Source organism: Balaenoptera borealis (genome assembly GCF_965194805.1).
Source record: "Balaenoptera borealis genome assembly, chromosome: 6".
In the NCBI taxonomy this organism is placed as follows: Eukaryota; Metazoa; Chordata; class Mammalia; order Artiodactyla; family Balaenopteridae; genus Balaenoptera; species Balaenoptera borealis.
In genome coordinates, this window is record NC_138863.1 from 47835604 (window position 1) to 47854143 (window position 18540).

Genomic DNA, 18540 nt, shown 5'->3' on the forward strand with positions numbered 1-18540 from the left:
AGTGGGTTGCCCACTCGTGGAGGTGGGGCTGAAATCCGAGCCAATCCCCAGGGGCTGTGTGACTTAGGAAGCAGGGCTGAAATCTGAGCTCTCTCCCAACGGCTGTGCAATCCTCAGATTTACACCACCACAGGCTTTGTAAACTCAGCACCTGTGAGGCATCCCAGCAGAATACTGGTGCTTCTGTGGCTGGGTCAGGTCTGGCATTAGCAGCTGTGGGCTTTGTGGGTGCAGCCACTCATACACTGAGGCAGAGCCAGGGTCTGGGCTATTTTCCTAGCTCCCACAGTGGGTCCAGGTGTGTGACTGCTGTATCCTGGTACCTGACTTCAGTGGATCTGTGCCTACAGATCTGCACTGGTGGCTTTGTGAACACAATGCCTGAGGGACACCAGGGCCTATTGCTTGCGTTCCCATGGCTGAGGCAGGGCTGAAGGCAGTGCAAACAATAGTGTACTTTGTGAGCCTGCACATTGAGTGACAGGTGACACCACAGAGTGCACTTCCCAGTGGACAGCTCTTGCGGAGGAATACTCAATGGCTCATCTCCCAGGGGGAGTGTTTGGGTACCACCTACCTCACACCACAGTTCAGAAACAGATCTGGGGGCTTCTACTCTGACATCTGGGGAGCAGACCTTGACCCTGACAGGGCTGTGACAACCACAGAGCAAAGAGGAGGCCCTGCTCAACATCCAGTGCAGGCTCTGGTCACCACAACACAAATCACACCCCCTATCAAGGGGATAACGGCCAACACACACCAAGGAAAGACACTGCAGGCATCCATATTAAAAACAGCCCTTGAACCAAAAACCGGAGACTCACGCAGGCTACAAAGGGATGCTCCCACATAAAAATAGCCCTCTAAGACCACAGTAGATAAGTGTTTCTCCTAAACTCAGAGTCAGAGAAATATAAGTAAAATGAAGAAGCAGGGGAACCATTCCCAATTAAAAGATCAAGAGAATTCCCCTGAAAGAACAAACAATGAAACAGATCTCTCTAGTGTAATAGACTCTGAGTTCAAAAAGGAGGTAATGAAAGTATTGAAGGAATTAAGAAAGGCCATTGATAGAAATGCAGATTACTGTAAAAAGGAACTAGAAACTATAAAGAGGAAACAAATAAAATTAGAAGACTCATTTGCCCAGAAGAAAGCTGAGCTGAGCTAAAGGCAATAAATAGTAAACTGAATAATGTAGAAGAGCGAATAAGTGATCTGGAAGATAGAATAATGGAAATCAACCAATCAGAACAGCAGACAGAAGGACAAATTTAAAAAATGAAAGCAGTATACAAAACCTATGAAATAATGTAACGCATGCCAATCTATGCATAATAGGGATCCCAGAAGGAGAAGAAAGAAAAAAGGGGAGGCAAAATGTATTTGAAGAAATTATGGCTGAAAATTCCCAAACCTAAAGAAACAGATATGCAAGTAGAGGAAGCACAGAGGGTCCCAAACAAGATGAACCCAAATAGACCTACACCAAGATATATTCTAATTAAAATGGCAAAAGTTAAAGATAGAGGATTCTAAAGGCAGCAAGAGGAAAACAAAGAGTTAATTACAAGGGAACCCCCATAAGGGTATCAGCTGATTTCTATATAGAAATGTTGCAGGCCAGAAGGGAGTGGTAATATATTTTCAAAGTCCTGAAAGGGAAAAACCTGCAACCTAGGATACTCTACCCTGCAAGATTATCGTTTAGAATAGAAGAAGAGATAATTTCTCAGACAAACAAAAACTAAAAGAATACAGCAATACTATACCTATCCTAAAAGAAATATTGAAAGGTCTTCTCTAAATAGAAAAGAAGCAAGAATCTATAGGAAAGAGAAAATCACAATTGGAAAGTAAATCACTTAAGCCAGTACACAGATTAAAAAAATTTTTTTTGTGTGAAAGCGATGATAGCTACAATGGACAGCAAAAGGATAAACATGAAGATGTAAAAGAAGACATCAAAATTATAAAATGTTGGGAAGGAGAGTAAGAAAATGCAGATTTTTTTTTAGAATGTGTTTGAGCCTATATGACTACCAGTCTAAAGCAAGTAGATATAGTAACTGGTTAACATACTTAAAAAAAAACAGGATAACCACAAATCAAAAACATACAATAGAGTCACAAAAACCAAAAAGAAGAGAATACAAACATAATATAAAAGAAAACCACCATACCGCAAAAAGAAAAACAAAAAGAAAAAGAAAGGAATGAAGAAGAAACAGAGAATCACCTGGAAAACAAGTTTTAAAAATGGCAATAAATACATATGTATCAATATTTACCTTAAATGTCAATGGACTGAATGCTCCAATCAAAAGACATAGAGTGGCAGATTGGATTAAAAAACAAGAGCCTACAATATACTGCCTACAAGAGACCCACTTTATACTGCAACGGACACACATAGATTGGAAGTGAGAGGATGGTAAAAGATATTTAATGCAAATGGAAATGACAAGAAAGTGAGGGTAGCAATACTCATATCAGACAAAATACACTTTAAAACAAAGGCCGTAAAGAAAGATAAAGAAGGATACTATATATAGATAAAAGGATCAACACAGGAAGAGGATAAGACACTCATTAACATATAGGCACCCAGTATAGGAGCACCTAAATACATAAAACAAATACTTTTGTAGTAGACGTAAAGGGAGAAATTGATGGGAATACAATAATAGGAGGAAACTTTAACACCCCACTCACACTAATGGACAGATCTTCCAGACAGAAAATTAGTAAGGCAACAGAGATCCTAAATGATACAGTAGAACAGTTAGATTTAATTGATATCTTCAGGACATTACATCCAAAAAAGGAATACACATTCTTTTCAAGTGCACATGGAACATTCTCTAGGACTGACCACATACTAGGACATAAACCCCAACAAATCCCTTGAGGAGGATAGAAATTATTTCAAGCATCTTTTCTGACCACAACAGCATGAAACTAGATATCAACCACAGAAAGAAAAACAAGAAAAAAATGATTACGTGGAGACTAAGCAACATGCTACTAACAAACAAATGGGTCAACGATGAAATCAGAGAGGAAATTAAAAAATACCTTGAGACAAATAACAATGCAAACACACCATACAAAATCTGTGGAATGCAGCAAGAGCAGTTCTTCAAGGGAAGCTCATAGTGATACAGGCTTTCCTCAGAAAACAAGAAAAATCTCAAATGAACAACCTAAACACCTAAAACAATTAGAAAAAGAAGAACAAACAAAACTTAAAGTCATCAGAAAGAAGGAAATAATAAAGATCAGAGAGGAAATAAATAAAATAGAGATTAAAAAAACAATAGAAGAAATGAATAAAACCAAGAGCTGGTTCTTTGAAAGGGTAAACAAATTCGACAAACTTCTGGCCAGGCTCACCAAGAAGAAAAGAGAGAGGACCCAAATAAATAAAATAAGAAATGAAAAAGGAAACATAACAACCGATACTGCAGAAAGACAAAAAAACCATAAGAAAATACTGTGAGTAATTATATGCTAAATAATTGGACAACCTAGAAGAAATGGACAAGTTTCTAGAAATATACGGCCCACCAAAAAACTGAATCAAGAAGAAACAGATAATTTGAACAGACCGATCACTAGAAGTGAAATAGAATCTGCAATAAAAAAAACTCCCTGGGCTTCCCTGGTGGCGCAGTGGTTGAGAATCTGCCTGCTAATGCAGGGGACACGGGTTCGAGCCCTGGTCTGGGAAGATCCCACATGCCACGGAGCAACTGGGCCCGTGAGCCACAACTACTGAGCCTGCGCATCTGGAGCTTGTGCTCCACAACAAGAGAGGCCGCGATAGTGAGAGGCCCGCGCACCACGATGAAGAGTGGCCCCCGCTTGCCGCAACTAGAGAAAGCCCTTGCACAGAAACGAAGACCCAACACAGCCAAAAATAAATAAATAAATAAATAAATAATAAAAATAAAGGAATTCCTTTAAAAAAAAAAAAAAAAAACTCCCTGCAAACAGAAGTCCAAGACCAGATGGCTTCACTAGGGAATTCTACCAAACACACAAAGAAGAACTTATACCGATCCATCTCAAACTCTTCCAAAAGATTGAAGAGGAGGGAACACTCCCAAAATCATTCTGTGAAGCAACCATCATCCTGATACCAAAACCAGACAAAGATACTACCAAAAAAAAAAATTACAGGCCAATATCTTTGATGAATATAGATGCAAAAATTCTCAACAAAATATTAGCAAACCAAATCCAACAACGCATGAAAAAATCATACACCACAATCAAGTTGGATTCATCCCAGGGTCACAAGGATGGTTCAACCTACACAAATCAATCAACATGATATACCACATTAACAAAAGAAAAGACAAAAACCACATGATCATCTCAATAGATTCAGAAAAAGCATTGACAGAATTAAACATCTATTCGTGGTAAAAACTCTTAACCAAAGTAAGTATAGAGGGAACATATCTCAAAATAATAAAAGCTATTTATGACAAACCCACAGCCAACATAATACTCAACGGTGAAAAGTTGAAAGCCTTCTCGATGAAATCTGGAACAAAACAAGGATGCCCACTCTCACCACTTCTATTCAACATATTATTGGAATTACTAGGCAAAGCAGTCAGACAAGAAAAAGAAATAAAAAATATCCAAATTGGAAGAGAAGAGGTAAAATTGTCATTGCATGTGGATGACATGATACTGTATATAGAAAACCCTAAAAATTCCACACAACAATTACTAGAACTGATAAAAGAATTCAACAAGGTAGCAGGATACAAGCTTACCATACAGAAATCTGTTGCGTTTCTTTACACTAACAATGAAATATCAGAAAGGGAAAGTGAAAAAATAATCTCTTTTTAAATCACATAAAAAATTACTTAGGAATAAACCTGACCAAGGAGGTGAAAGACTTATATGCTGAGAACTCTAAAACATGATAAAGGAAACCGAAGATGATTCAGAGAAATGGAAAGATATCCCGTGATCTTGGATTCAAAGAATTAATATTTTTAAAATGGCCATACCACCCAAAGCAATCTACAGATTTATTGTGATTCCTATCAAATTACCCATGAGTTTTTCAAAGAACTAGAACAAATAATCCTAAAATTTATATGGAACCATAAAAGACCCACAGTTGCCAAAGCAATCTTGAGGAATAAGAACAAAGCAGGAGGCATAACCCTCCCAGACTTCAGACAATACTACAAAGCTACAGGAATCAAAACAGTGTGGTACTGGCACAAAAACAGACATACTGATCAATGGAACAGAATACAGAGACCAGAAATAAACCCACACACCTATGGACAATTAATCTTTGACAAAGGAGGCAAGAATATACAATGGGGAAAAGACAGTCTGGAGATTCCTCAGAAAACTAAAAATAGAGTTGTCATATGATCCAGCAATCCCACTCCTGGGCATATATCCAGACAAAACTGTAATTTGAAAAGATACATACACCCCAATGTTCATAGCAGCTCTGTTTTCAATAGCCAAGACATGGAAGCAATCTAAGTGTCTTTTGACAGATGAATAGATAAAGATATGGTGTATACACACACACACACACACACACACACACAAAATGGAGTGTTACTCAGCCATTAAAAAGAATGAAATAATGCCATTTTTAGCAACATGGATGGATCTAGAGATTATCATTCTAAGTAGAGTAAGTCAGAAAGAGAAAGGCAAATACCATGTGATATCATTTATATGTAGAATCTAAAATATGATACAAATGAACTTATTTACAAAACAGAAAGAGACTCACAGACACAGAAAACAAACTTATGATTACCAAAGGGGAAAGGGTGTGGGGGAGAGATAAATTAGGAGTTTGGGATTAACAGATACAAACTGTTGTATATAAAATAGATAGACAACAAGGTCCTACTATATAACAGAGGGAACTATATTCAATATCCTATAATAAACCATAATGGAAAAGAATAGGAAAAAAGAATGTATATATATGATAACTGAATCACTTTGCTGTGTACCAGAAACTAACACAACATTGTAAATCAAGTCTAACTTAATTTAAAAAATTAAAAAAATTAAAAAACACCATAAAAGGACTTAGCTGCCTGTTTGGAACTGTGTAGTAATTTCAAGTGAATGAGATTTAATAAGTAATTAATTGTGAGAACTTTTATTTGCTGTAGGACTCTCTTTATTCTAGCTGTACACAAATTACAGAGCTAGATTTTCAAAGCCTCACTTTTATTTATGAAATGGGAAAATTCTAATGGACACATTCCTTTCAAACAGAATCATGTTTAGACTCCTTAAATTCATTCATTTACTAATTCAAAATTGTTGATGGGTCAAAGCTGTAAAAGGTTTAAGAGTGAGCAGATTGGGGAGTAACAATGGCATTGGTGGTTCAAATTAGGGTAAAGGAATCCAAAGGAGAAGAAAGATCTAATGGAAGGAACAGGAATCATTGCTTTTTGTCAACTACCTTGCTCAGAGAGAGATGATCCACCTAGGAATAAAATAATTGGAACTTTTTTTCTTTTGTTTCGTTCTATTTTGAATGCAGGAGATCATTTATCATATGGATAAAATATGCAAAATCTCAATCATTCTGAGAAAAAAAACTATGCTTTTATTTAAAATGGTTTTATTCTGTTCAGTGAGTTATTAAAGTTTGCATAAAGATGGTTGAGTTGTCTTATTAATATATTGCTTGTTACTCTTTAGCTTCAGACCCTTCAGTTATTTTTTCACTGCTTTTATAATAAAGTCCAAAGTCCCCAGTGGGAAAAAAAGGCCTTCTGTGGTAAAGCCCTCAGCAACTTCTATTGACCTGTGTGTCCCAATTTATGCTTCCCATTCTTCATCCTAGAGGCTTGCTGAACCTCCTGCAGTTTTCTGGGCCTCATTATTTCAGGCTACTGTGACTTTGTTTATTCTTTCCCCATCTTGCCCTCCTGGGAGTGAGTCGGACTTTGTTTATTCTTTCCCCATCCTGCCCTCCTGGGAGTGAGTCGGACAGGAAAGGTTTCCTGAGTGATATGACACCTTAGCAGAAAAGCAGTTGGAACGAATGGTTCTCAAACTTTTGTGTGCTTCAGAGTCTCCCAACAAGCTAGCTTGCTAAACTACACATTCCTAGGCCTTCAGGTGATTTCAGATTCAGTAAGTGTGGGAGGTGAATAGCAGGAATCTGAATTTTAACAAACACTTCAGGAGATTTCATGCAGGTGGTTCATGTTCATAGTTCTTAAAACCTGCCTTGTTAGGGTGAGTAGCCCTCAGCTAGGCAGGAAGCAGGCTGCAGAATTGAATAAGATATTGCATAAGAACACCTTGAGCAAAGGCATAAAGGCAGTGAGTGTGCTGGGGCCTTTCATTCTGGCTTGCAAGCATTGGTTGTTAAATCTTCAGGAATTTTGTGAGCTGCTTGTTAAACACAGTCATTATTAAATTATATGAACTTGCAATTAAGTAAATTATATTGAAAGCAAAAGTAATAAACATGGAAAATATCACTTCCTAATTATTTTACTACATCTTATTATTATATATGTGCTTAAGATTATTTATGTTTATTTTATCTAGGTGGTGGAAGTGCTATGTAATTATATACTACTGTGCATCTCTTCCCAACTCCATGTTCAGTGTTGCCATGTTAGTAGCTTGAAATTGGCCATGGTGGGAGTATTTACAATATGCAACTTGGCAAATGTTATAAATCAGTGTTCCACTTACATCCCCTGCGAGCCCCAAGGCAATTTATACCACATCACTGCATAAGGATGAAAAAGAGTTGGTTGTATGAAGTGGAATACAAGCAGTGTGATACTTGTGGATCTTTAGCTGGATTTAGCTAAATATGAGACCAAAGAAATAGATATTGGCTGTATCATGGAGTTCTTTGTGGCCCAGTTTTAAGAAGCATGGACTTTATTCTAGTGATGATGGGAAACCATTGTGTTAGGTTGGCCAGAGAGCGCTGTGGTCAGATTTAACTTTGGAAAGGTGGCTTTGTGGAGGATAATTTTGAAGGTGACAAAAGTACAAACCAGGTGACCATTTAGGAGGACATATTCCATATGACAAATGATGATGAGTTGGACTATGGGAGTGAGCGGACTAATTGGAGAAATATCTAGAAGTTAAACTTGACAATGATTAGAATGGTGATGAGAGAGAGGAGGGCGTCATGTATGATTAATAGTTCTAACCTGGGTGACTGAGTGTGTGGTGATACAAGCCAGTGAGATAGAGAATACAATATTGTGGCCCACATATAACCTGTTGGAGGCATGCCACTGGGAAACTTCCATATTGTATTCACTGTCTTCTTCTATCTCTATAAACTCATAAGAAAGGTTAGGGAAGAGGAAAGGGCAGTAAATATACATATATATTATATATTACATAATATAATGCATGTTGTAAAATGTTCACAGAGCTCAGTTAAGTATCACATTTAATACTGATGTGACTTATTGGAAGTGGGAGAGTTGAAAATGAGACCAAATAAAAGAAGTGGTATAATATAATGAGGTGCTCAACAGATTAGGCCAATTTAGTTATATGAAGAATATGTGTTCAAATAAACCAGTGTGCCAGAATGGATAGGTTTCAGTTAACATAATGCAATTGGGGGAAATAAAGCTATTTTTATTTGTAATTTTGCAATCTATGTGCATTTCAATATTTTAATATTTGTGATGCATTGGACTTCTTGTGGCCATTGACAGTGATTCCTGAAGAGTAGAGAAATTAAATAAATCTTATTAACTTTACTGTGAAAGTATGGATATTTAACTAAAAATTTGGGAAAATATGTAAATGATATAGATATACTGTGCCTATAATGCATATCCTAACGCATTAGGTCTGTAGAACATTTCTTCAATTTATGATTATATCTAAAATATGCAGATAGAAGTTACTGGAGTGAACCCCTTGTTCATAGTGGGAACCGATCAATGAGGAATGAAAGCAACTTTTTTTTGTTTGTTTTTAATCATTTCATATCCTATTTAATGGATCTTTTAAAGTATTATTAGTGTAAAAGAGTAAATATTCCTCTCCTAAAAATGGTCATGTTTACTTTTAATTTTGGACTCAGAACATTTTTCTTATGAACATATTGGGTTAGAAAGTAGGATGTTCTTCATTAATTTTGAGGAAATGTTATATTTAAAAAATTCAGCAGTCTGTAGTTATGATTGCCAAGGTCAATGAGAAAACATAAGGAAGATTAACAAGAAGAATCACACTAAAAACCTATATAGGAGCCACAAAGACCTGAGGCCTAATGATATGTCTGCCTGCTCTTACAACAAACCAGCACAGAATGCCTTTAAAGCAACAGGATGTTGGTATGAAGTAATTACTGAGAAGCAGGTTGAGGTGTTAAGTCTGATATATTGTGGTCTTTTCTAACTGTTCCAACTTGCCTCCATGGTAACCATTGCTACTTCTCCAGCCTGACTACAATCTAGCTGTCAGCATTTTCTTTTAATGGAAGATATTCTTCGTTTGGATGCAATTTCATTTACCCATATGTAGTTGGCTTTTTAACAATAATAATTCAAAACTTAATTATATAAATTATTGATCTTCAGAGTATTAAGCCACAGAGAAGTTCATGTTGAGACTTGAATTTCTGGCCCCTTTCACTTTATTTACTTTGCTGGAATATTCAATTAAAAAATAATTTTATAATAGCTTTGAACATTTTAGAGAAAACAACTACCAAAACAACTACCTAATGGTCATGCCATTGGCATTATGAGTAACTGGTTCCAAATTTTGCCTTCAGAAAGTTGAGAGGTAAAAAAACCATGAAGAATATTAATTTTTCATATTAATCTACTCAGTGTTTTACTTAATAGTATGTCAATAAAGTACTTTTAAAGTTAATTTCTAATTTTTCTCTCATCCTTCCCACGTATATTGAAAAATAAATAGTATGCTTTCTTCTCTGAAGAGAACCTGGACTTGCAGGCACATGATTGAGGTGTGAACTTTGCCTTTGCCAGATGTTACCTTGGTGACTCTGGTTAAGTTACTCAACCTCTCTGTTCTTCACCTTTGTCACCTGCACTGTTTAGGATGGTCTATCAAATAGTATGTGTGACATTTCCTAGCACAAAGTAAAAGTTGAGCACATGTTACACAAACTATAGTTCTATTTTGGTTCAAAGGACAGGGAGCAAAGTTATGATTATCCAGGGTTCTTCAAAAATCATGTATTACTTCCCATTTTATATATTTTAAATAGTTTCAAATTATGCAGACACAAATGATTTGAGACTGTTTATGAACACATTGGAATAAAGAAAATTCTTAAAAAATTTTTAACAAGGAAAAATTTTAGTTATACTTTCAATGTCACATGAAATTCAGAAAAACTATTCTGTGACAGAGTTCAACAAGAAATAAAATATAAAGTGATGCTCGCAGTATTCAATTCTGATAAGATTTTCTTTTCTTAGAAGATATGAAATCATGAATTTTAGTATTTTTATTACCATTACCATTAAAAGTAAAGCATGTGCTACATGTTGCAAAAAAGAATTGAGAATACTCACTGCCTTTGCTAGTATGATTGAAAGAGAAATGGCACGTAAATCTAGATCAATGTGAAGGGAATTTCAGTTCTGTACCAGTCAAGAAGAAAAATTGTTTTCCACTGACCCAAAATCTCTAGCAGGAAACTTAGATTCCATTTTTTTTTCATAGTAATTGAATGGCCCATGTAATTTCAGTTTTACCCTGTAACTACATAAGTGAACCTGGTTTATGGGATGGAAAAAATTGAAACTATTTAAGCTTTGCTTCTATTTAATTTCTCCTTCCACAGACAATTGTATAAAATGTATTTTTATGTTGTTATGGAGGAAAATGCAATATTAAATTTTTTTGCAATATTCAAATTTAACCTTTATTCAATGCAGTATTGTATACAAAACATATTCTAATTTTTAAAATTTAATTAAAATATAAAACATTTTATGTAGACTACATAACAAAATTCTTGAGGGGGTTGGAAAGTAGAGGAGAAAAGCCCATTAACTAAATAATGATTGTTAGTAAAAAATACTTTAGGTAATTGAACAGAGGAAATAAATATATTGATGTCTGCTCTTGCATATCTTAGAATGATTAAGGTATCCCATACTGCACTCTTGATCTTCTCTACAAAAATCTATCTCCGGTTTTTTCTATCTTTAAGTGAAACACCATCCATTTGTTTGCTTAACAGATCTGTAAGGAATACTTAACCCCATTTTCTCACCTCTCACAGCCTATTAATCAAGTTGTTGATTCTAAGGTTAAAATGTTTCCCTCTCCATATCTGTCCATTTCCATTGCCACTGCCCTAATTCAATTCCACTTTTTTTTGCTATTATGAATAACACTGTATGGAATTTGTATACACATTTTTGCATGGACATATGTTTTCATTTCTTTTAGGTATATACCTAAGAGTAGAATTGCTTTGTCATATGGTAACTCTGTTAAACATTCTAAGAAGCCATCAAACTGTTTTCTAAAGAGATTCCATCATTTTACTTTTCTACCGTCAATGTATGAGGATTCCAATTTCTCCACATCCTCACCAACACTTGTTACTGTCTTTTTGATGATAGCCATCCTCGTAGGTATGCAGTTGGTATCTCTTCGTGATTTTGATTTTTGTTTCTCTAATGACTAATGATGTTGAGCATCCTTTCATGGGCTTATTGGACACTTGTATGTCTTCTTAGGAGAAATGTCTATTCAGGGATTAATTCTTAAATATTAACATTCAACCAAGCATCTGTAGGTACAGAGAAAAGCCTAATCCACAAGAATTGAGATAAACATATAGAAAAAAAAAGACCCTAGGAAAACAGTAATAATTCAGGAGAAAGAAAGAAAGAAAGAAAACTCACTCTGATAAGCAACCTCAGAGACATATGAGATCGTTTGCAGTCACAAAAGAGGATGCTCCTGAAAAGAAAGTTTGAGCAGCAAAGACTGTCTAGGACTGTAGCTCTAAAATCTCTCAGTGGGGAGAGGGGAGCTCTGAGACTTGCATCTGGAGATGGGAGAGGCATAGGACCTCCTGGCTGCTGGATTGGACCAAAAGCATGCGCTTTCCAATAAATGTGTGTACTAGTGCATAGAGTTGGTTCTGTCTGTGACTAACTAATCTTGGAGGCTGAGATGACAGCAGAGGTCAGCCTGTATTTTGGGGTTTTTCCTGTGCAGAATGTGGTTATAATTTTCTATCCTTGAAATAGACTATATTCTATATTAACACATCCTATATTAATGTCAAGTATTCAGATAATAAGCATGTTTTGGTTTAAAATGTAAAATGTATAAAGTAAATTTTGTATATATTTGCACACTGGATAAAGAGCTTAAACAATGAAAAAGTCCTCAGCTTCTTATACAATACAGTACAAATGGTACGGGACTGGTGAGCAATTAGCCTTTCTCTGTTGGTCAGATAATAAGAGAAGGGGCAAAGCCCCACTCGGATTGGATTTGCTGTGAGACATTAACTTGTTTGATTATAATAAGTTTAAATACTAAAAACAGTTAATGTTGCAATTACTTTTTCTGTCTTCCAGATTACCTCTCTGTGGTCCATTCACTAATTTCTCCTAGGCATACAGCTAGGGCTGAGATTAGAACCTAGGGAGTCTGATTCCATTTACCACTCTCTTAGTACACTCTGCCGCTTATTCTTTTCCAGGAAAAGCAATGGAGCAATTAAAAATGGTAGCCTTTCAGGGACTGTGTCTTGGTCTAAGAGTGGTCACTTAACATCAGTTTTTTGCTAACATATCTATCCTGTGGAAGAATGTCTGCCCTAAACCTAGCAGTAGAGATTGGGGGAAAGGGCACTTGATTTCTCTTTTTTCTTCTTTTTATTCACAACACACAATTAATAGGCCTTTTCTCCTTTTTAGTGCTTGGTAGTATTGAGTGGACTGGGGAGAAATAAAAGGAAGCTCTGTGAAGTAAATAAGTGAGCTCAGAAACAATTTTCTAACACTGCATGATAATGATTTTACTCCTTGGTATCAGGAATATCTGCTACCACCGAGGGTTTTTATAGCTATCAGAGAACTAATAAGAGAAAAAAAATAATCACTTGACTTTGGTGTATAAAATTAATACTAATGATAGTCATCAATAAGAATAATGAAAACTGCATATCATCCATGGATAATTACCTTACGTGTAACAACTATGATGAATGTCATTAATATCTGTCAAATTATTACTATAGATTTTATTTGATTACAACACTAAATTATGTTCAGATATGCCCAGGTTCTTCAGTTCTATGTCTGAAATCTTAAACTTGAATATCCCATTCTTTCATCATCATCTCCTTTCCTTCTAGGTTAATAATCTGGGTCAAACTCACTTTAATTCTTTGAACTTCAGTTTATCCATCAGTAAAATAAACACTGTTACAAAAGGTTATTGTGACAGCTGAATAACAATCACAAAGGCAAAGTGCTTGGCAGCGTGGCAGGCTCATTGCAGACACTGCATAAACATTCCCTTCTGCATTTTTCCTGTTTTTTTGGTCTTCAGATTCTTGACCTTTCAAGTTTCCTTCGGTTACTCTCTTGACTATATCCATAAGCTCCTCATCTCCTTGTTCTTTTAATAAATTACTTCATACTTCACACACTTTTCTGCTCCTATGCCTGAGTGCTCAGTGCAAATAAAATTACATGTTGATGGATTGGTCCCCTACAAGTTCAGTTTTTGTATCATTTGAACTTCCAATACCCTTTATCTATTCTCATATTTTGCCCTTGTTTAGATCCCTCTCATTTGCACTTATTATTTCAAGAGTGTCCTCTCAAAATCCTCAATCTAAGGTTCACACCTTATCATTCTCTATGGTCTGAGTGTTTGTTCCTCCTTCCCCCCAAATTGATATGTTGAAATCCTAAACTCCAAAGATGATGATATTGGGAGGCAGGCATTGGGAGGTGCTTGGGTCTTGAGGGTGGAGCTTTCATGAACCAGATTAGTGCCTTATAGGGGAGGTTCTGGAGAGATCCCTAGGTCCTTCCACCATGCGAGGACACAGTGAGAAGGTGTCAGCTATGAAGCAGGAAGAGGGCCCATATCAAATGTGACCATATTGGTGACTTGCTGTTAGACTTCTCAGCCTCCACAACTATGAGCAATAAATTTCTGTTGTTATAAGGTACCTAATCTGCTATTATGCTATAGTAGCCTGAACAGACTAAGTCACATTCTAGACAATGAATAACCTCACTGCCTATATCACAGAAAAAGTGTGATGCCTTCAAATCTGACTGTCGTTGACCAACATGGCTGCATTTGCAGAATCCTGTACTTTTTTACTTGTGTCAGGGGAATACATGTTCATCCTTCTGTTCAAGGCATATCTTTCAACTTGTGCTTTTGATGCCATGTTCTGATCATTATTCTTTAGGACCTTGCTCTATCAATTGCTCTCTTTCAGTCTTCTCTCTTTTTGTCTGTCTCTCCTGCATCTTGAGTTTCTTCTTGTCTCTTAGCATGTTCATATTTATTTAAAAAATTTTTATTTTATTTTTAATTGAGGTATAATTGATGTTTAACATTGTATTAATTTTAGGTGTGCAACATAATGATTTGGTATATATGCACATACAGGCATACCTCGTTTTATTGTACTTTGCTTTTGCTCTATTGCATTTTGCAGATACTGCATTCTTTACATATTGAAAGTTTATTGCAACTCTGCCTTGAGCAAGTCTATTGGTGCCATTTTTCCAACAGCATTATTTTTTAATTCAGGTATATACATTTTTAACACATAATGCTATTGCACACTTAATAGACTACAGTATAGTGTAAACATACCTTTTTTTTTTTTTTTAAACATACCTTTTATATACCCTGGGAGACAAAAAAATTTATGTGACTTGCTTTATTGTGGGGGTCTGGAACTGAACCCCTGAAATATCTCCAAGGTATGCCTGTATGTAGGTATGTATATATAAATATATACATATATGTATGTAAAAGTCATCACCACAACAAGTCTAGTTAACATCTATCACCACACATGTTTACAATTTTTTTCTTGTGATAAGAACTTTTGAGATTTACTTTCTTAGCAACTTTCAAATATACATACAGTATTGTTAACTGTAGTCACTGTGCCATATATTACATCCCCAAGATTTATTTCTTATAACTGGAGTTTGTACCTTTTGACCACCTTCACTCATTTAACACCCTCTCTGAGAACCGTCAGTCTGTTCTCAGTATCTATGAGTTTGGTTTTTTTTTTTTTTAGATTCCACATATAAGTGAGACCATACAGTATTTGCCTTTCTCAGTCTGATTTATTTCACTTAGAATAACGCCCTCAGGGTCCATCCATGTTTAGCAAATGGCAGGATTTCTTTCTTTTTTATGGCTGAATAATATTCCATTGTATACATATATATATATCTATATGTACACGTATATGCATATATTATATCATTCACAGTTTATATATTTATCTGTCAGTGGACACTTAGGTTGTTTCCATGTCTTCGCTATTGTAAATAATACTGCAATAAACATGGGGGTGCAGATATCAGATATCTTTATGAGTTAGTGACTTTGTTTCCTTTGGGTATATACCCAGAATTGGAATTGCTGGATCATATGGTAATTTTATTTTTAATTTTTTGAGGAGCCTCCATACTGTTTCTGTACTGGCTGCACCAAGGTACTTTCCCACCAACAGTGCACAAGACTTCATTTTTCTCCACATTCTTGCCAACATGTCTTTCTTTTTTTTTTTGCTCTTTCTCCATATTGTCCACTTGCATTGGCATAAAGAGTGGCCATTGTGAAGTATATAACAATTCTTAACGCCATTAAAAAGAATTTTCTAGAACAGGACAATCATCTTGGATATCCTTCATTACAAATTGTTACATCTTTTTTTTTTTTTTAATTTTTAAAAATTATTTATTTATTTATTTATTTATGGCTTTGTTGGGTCTTCGTTTCTGTGCGAGGGCTTTCTCTAGTTGCGGCAGATGGGGGCCACTCATCATCGCGGTGCGCAGGCCTCTCACTATCGCGGCCTCTCTTGTTGCGGAGCACAGGCTCCAGACGTGCAGGCTCAGTAATTGTGGCTCACGGGCCCAGTTGCTCCGCGGCATGTGGGATCCTCCCAGACCAGGGCTCGAACCCGCGTCCCCTGCATTGGCAGGCAGACTCTCAACCACTGCGCCACCAGGGAAGCCCTGTTACATCTTTAATTACAAATTATTAGAAAAGTAAAACTGAAATTTAGGTTTTCTGTTGTGAAATGATCAAATTATTTTATGCCTAGATAACAAAGGTTCCTTTTTACTGTCAAAATGTTATGTTATCTCTGTCCTTATGGCAAAATTTTTAAGACATTTTGATGAATCAGTCCTTATTTTTTATTTTATGTTCCTAAAAATCACAGTTACATATTGCTATGCTTTTAAATATTACTTATATTAGTAATTATATCTTGTGCTTAAAAAATATACTTATATTCATGTCTTGTCTCACCTGACAATTTTCTTTACTTTTTTCTTTCCCTTATCACATCCTAAATTCTGAATAATAAAACTGTTAAGATGTCTTGAATTATCTGTGTGTTTTCTGGAGTGGCCACCATGGAACACAAAGATTTGCTCCCTCACCTTCTAAAGAAGAAGGATAATAAAAATAATTAAGTTTGTTTTGGTCTTCTCCAAATGTAATTTATTCAAAACAATTGTGATTACCAAATTTGAGATAAAAGAAAGACTGGTGAATCACAAGAAAAGTAGTCTTTTTAGTTTAATTACGTTTGAGTAAAAAGTATGTATATGAATATACTTCGCTGATTGTAATGTTTAAGCTAAAGGAGGCATACTGGTGTTCATGCATAAATACTGGTACAATATCTACCTGCAAAGTGATTTTCTTTCTAGGTTTCCTCAGCCAGGGATAATCACAATACTTCCTAATACAAACCAGAAGTCCTAACAGTTTTTCAAGGTCGCCACTGATCAAAATATGTTCTTACTCCCACCGTAATCTTTGACTTCATTCTTATAAATTAATCGTGTGTTGTAACTTGAGAGAGAATGCTACTCTTCCATTCTGCCAGTGCTGATTAACATAATGCATTAGCCAGAGCTGTTAGGGTTATAACCGTGGCAGGGATAAATTGACTACATTTAAAAACCTGCATTGATGAGAACAATTTACAGAAAACTTAAAGGGATGTTTCTAGTGCCTGCCTACTGATGTAAGCAGGATGTTTTACCTGCCTGCAACATAATCCTGGCAGAACTGTAAAGCTGAGGTAGGACTGAAACCAAAACCTCATTGTTAGATTTAGTCCTAGATATCTTACAAATTTTATGTTATTTTTAATAGGATTTTCCTTTCACTTTTTCCAGAAGACTGTGGTGATAAGAACAATGTAGTTTCTGGCTAACAGATAAGGCTCTGCAGCATTCTTTATGACTGTGAAAGGAAAAATGGCCTTTTAAAATGCAAACTTCCGAATTCTCCAGAGAGCTTCAACTATTTTGGCCCGAGGTACTCACTTTAGCGCTGGCTGACAATTCATCCTATTCCTTCAGGATCACAAAGGTTGTCTCCATATGAGTTTGTGGCAGCTCACACTTAATGAGATTGAGAATCTCAGTTTTCAGGGTGGATTTCACCCTAGTCTATGTAGACATAGCTAAATATTGTCAAGGTAATATTCTCAGAATATCATCAATATATGGGAAACTAAAAAATATAACTGAATGAAAATGAATGTACGACATGTTGATATTTGTGGGATGATGTCAAAATGGTACTTAGAGGTAAATTTAGAACCTCAATTACTTAGACTAAAAAAAGAAAAAGTTATGTGCTAAGTCAGGAATCTAGATTAGAACAACAGACTAAACAACAAAGAAGTAGGAGCAAAGCAAAATAAAAATGAGTAGAAAAAAATTAAAAAGAAATATTAGAAATAATAGGTTAAAAAAACCAGAAGATGGTTATTGGAAAATATAATTGTATATAAATCTTTAGCTAGAATGATCAAGGAATGAAGAGAAGAAGCACAGATAAATAATAGTTGCATCACAAAAAGGCAACATGACCTGAAATATATTAACATTAATAAAAGAAATCTTAGGAGAAGTCTATGAACAATTTTATGCCAATACATTTCAGAACTTGGATGAAATAGAAAATTTTGTAGTAAATGTAAATGAAGAGGTTGAACAAAAAATAGAGTAAATCAATAAAATCAATAAAATTGATAGAGTAAATCAATAGAAATTTATAGAATAAATTTACTCTATAAAATTTATAGAGTAAATCAATAAAAATTAAATAAATTAACTCAATAATTAAAGTCTCCCTTAACAAAGGACATCATAACTAGATGGTCTTACAGATTAATTTTATCAAACGTCTTTAAAAAAGATATTTCATATATATATATACACAAGTATATATATCTATTAATTGATATAATTGACA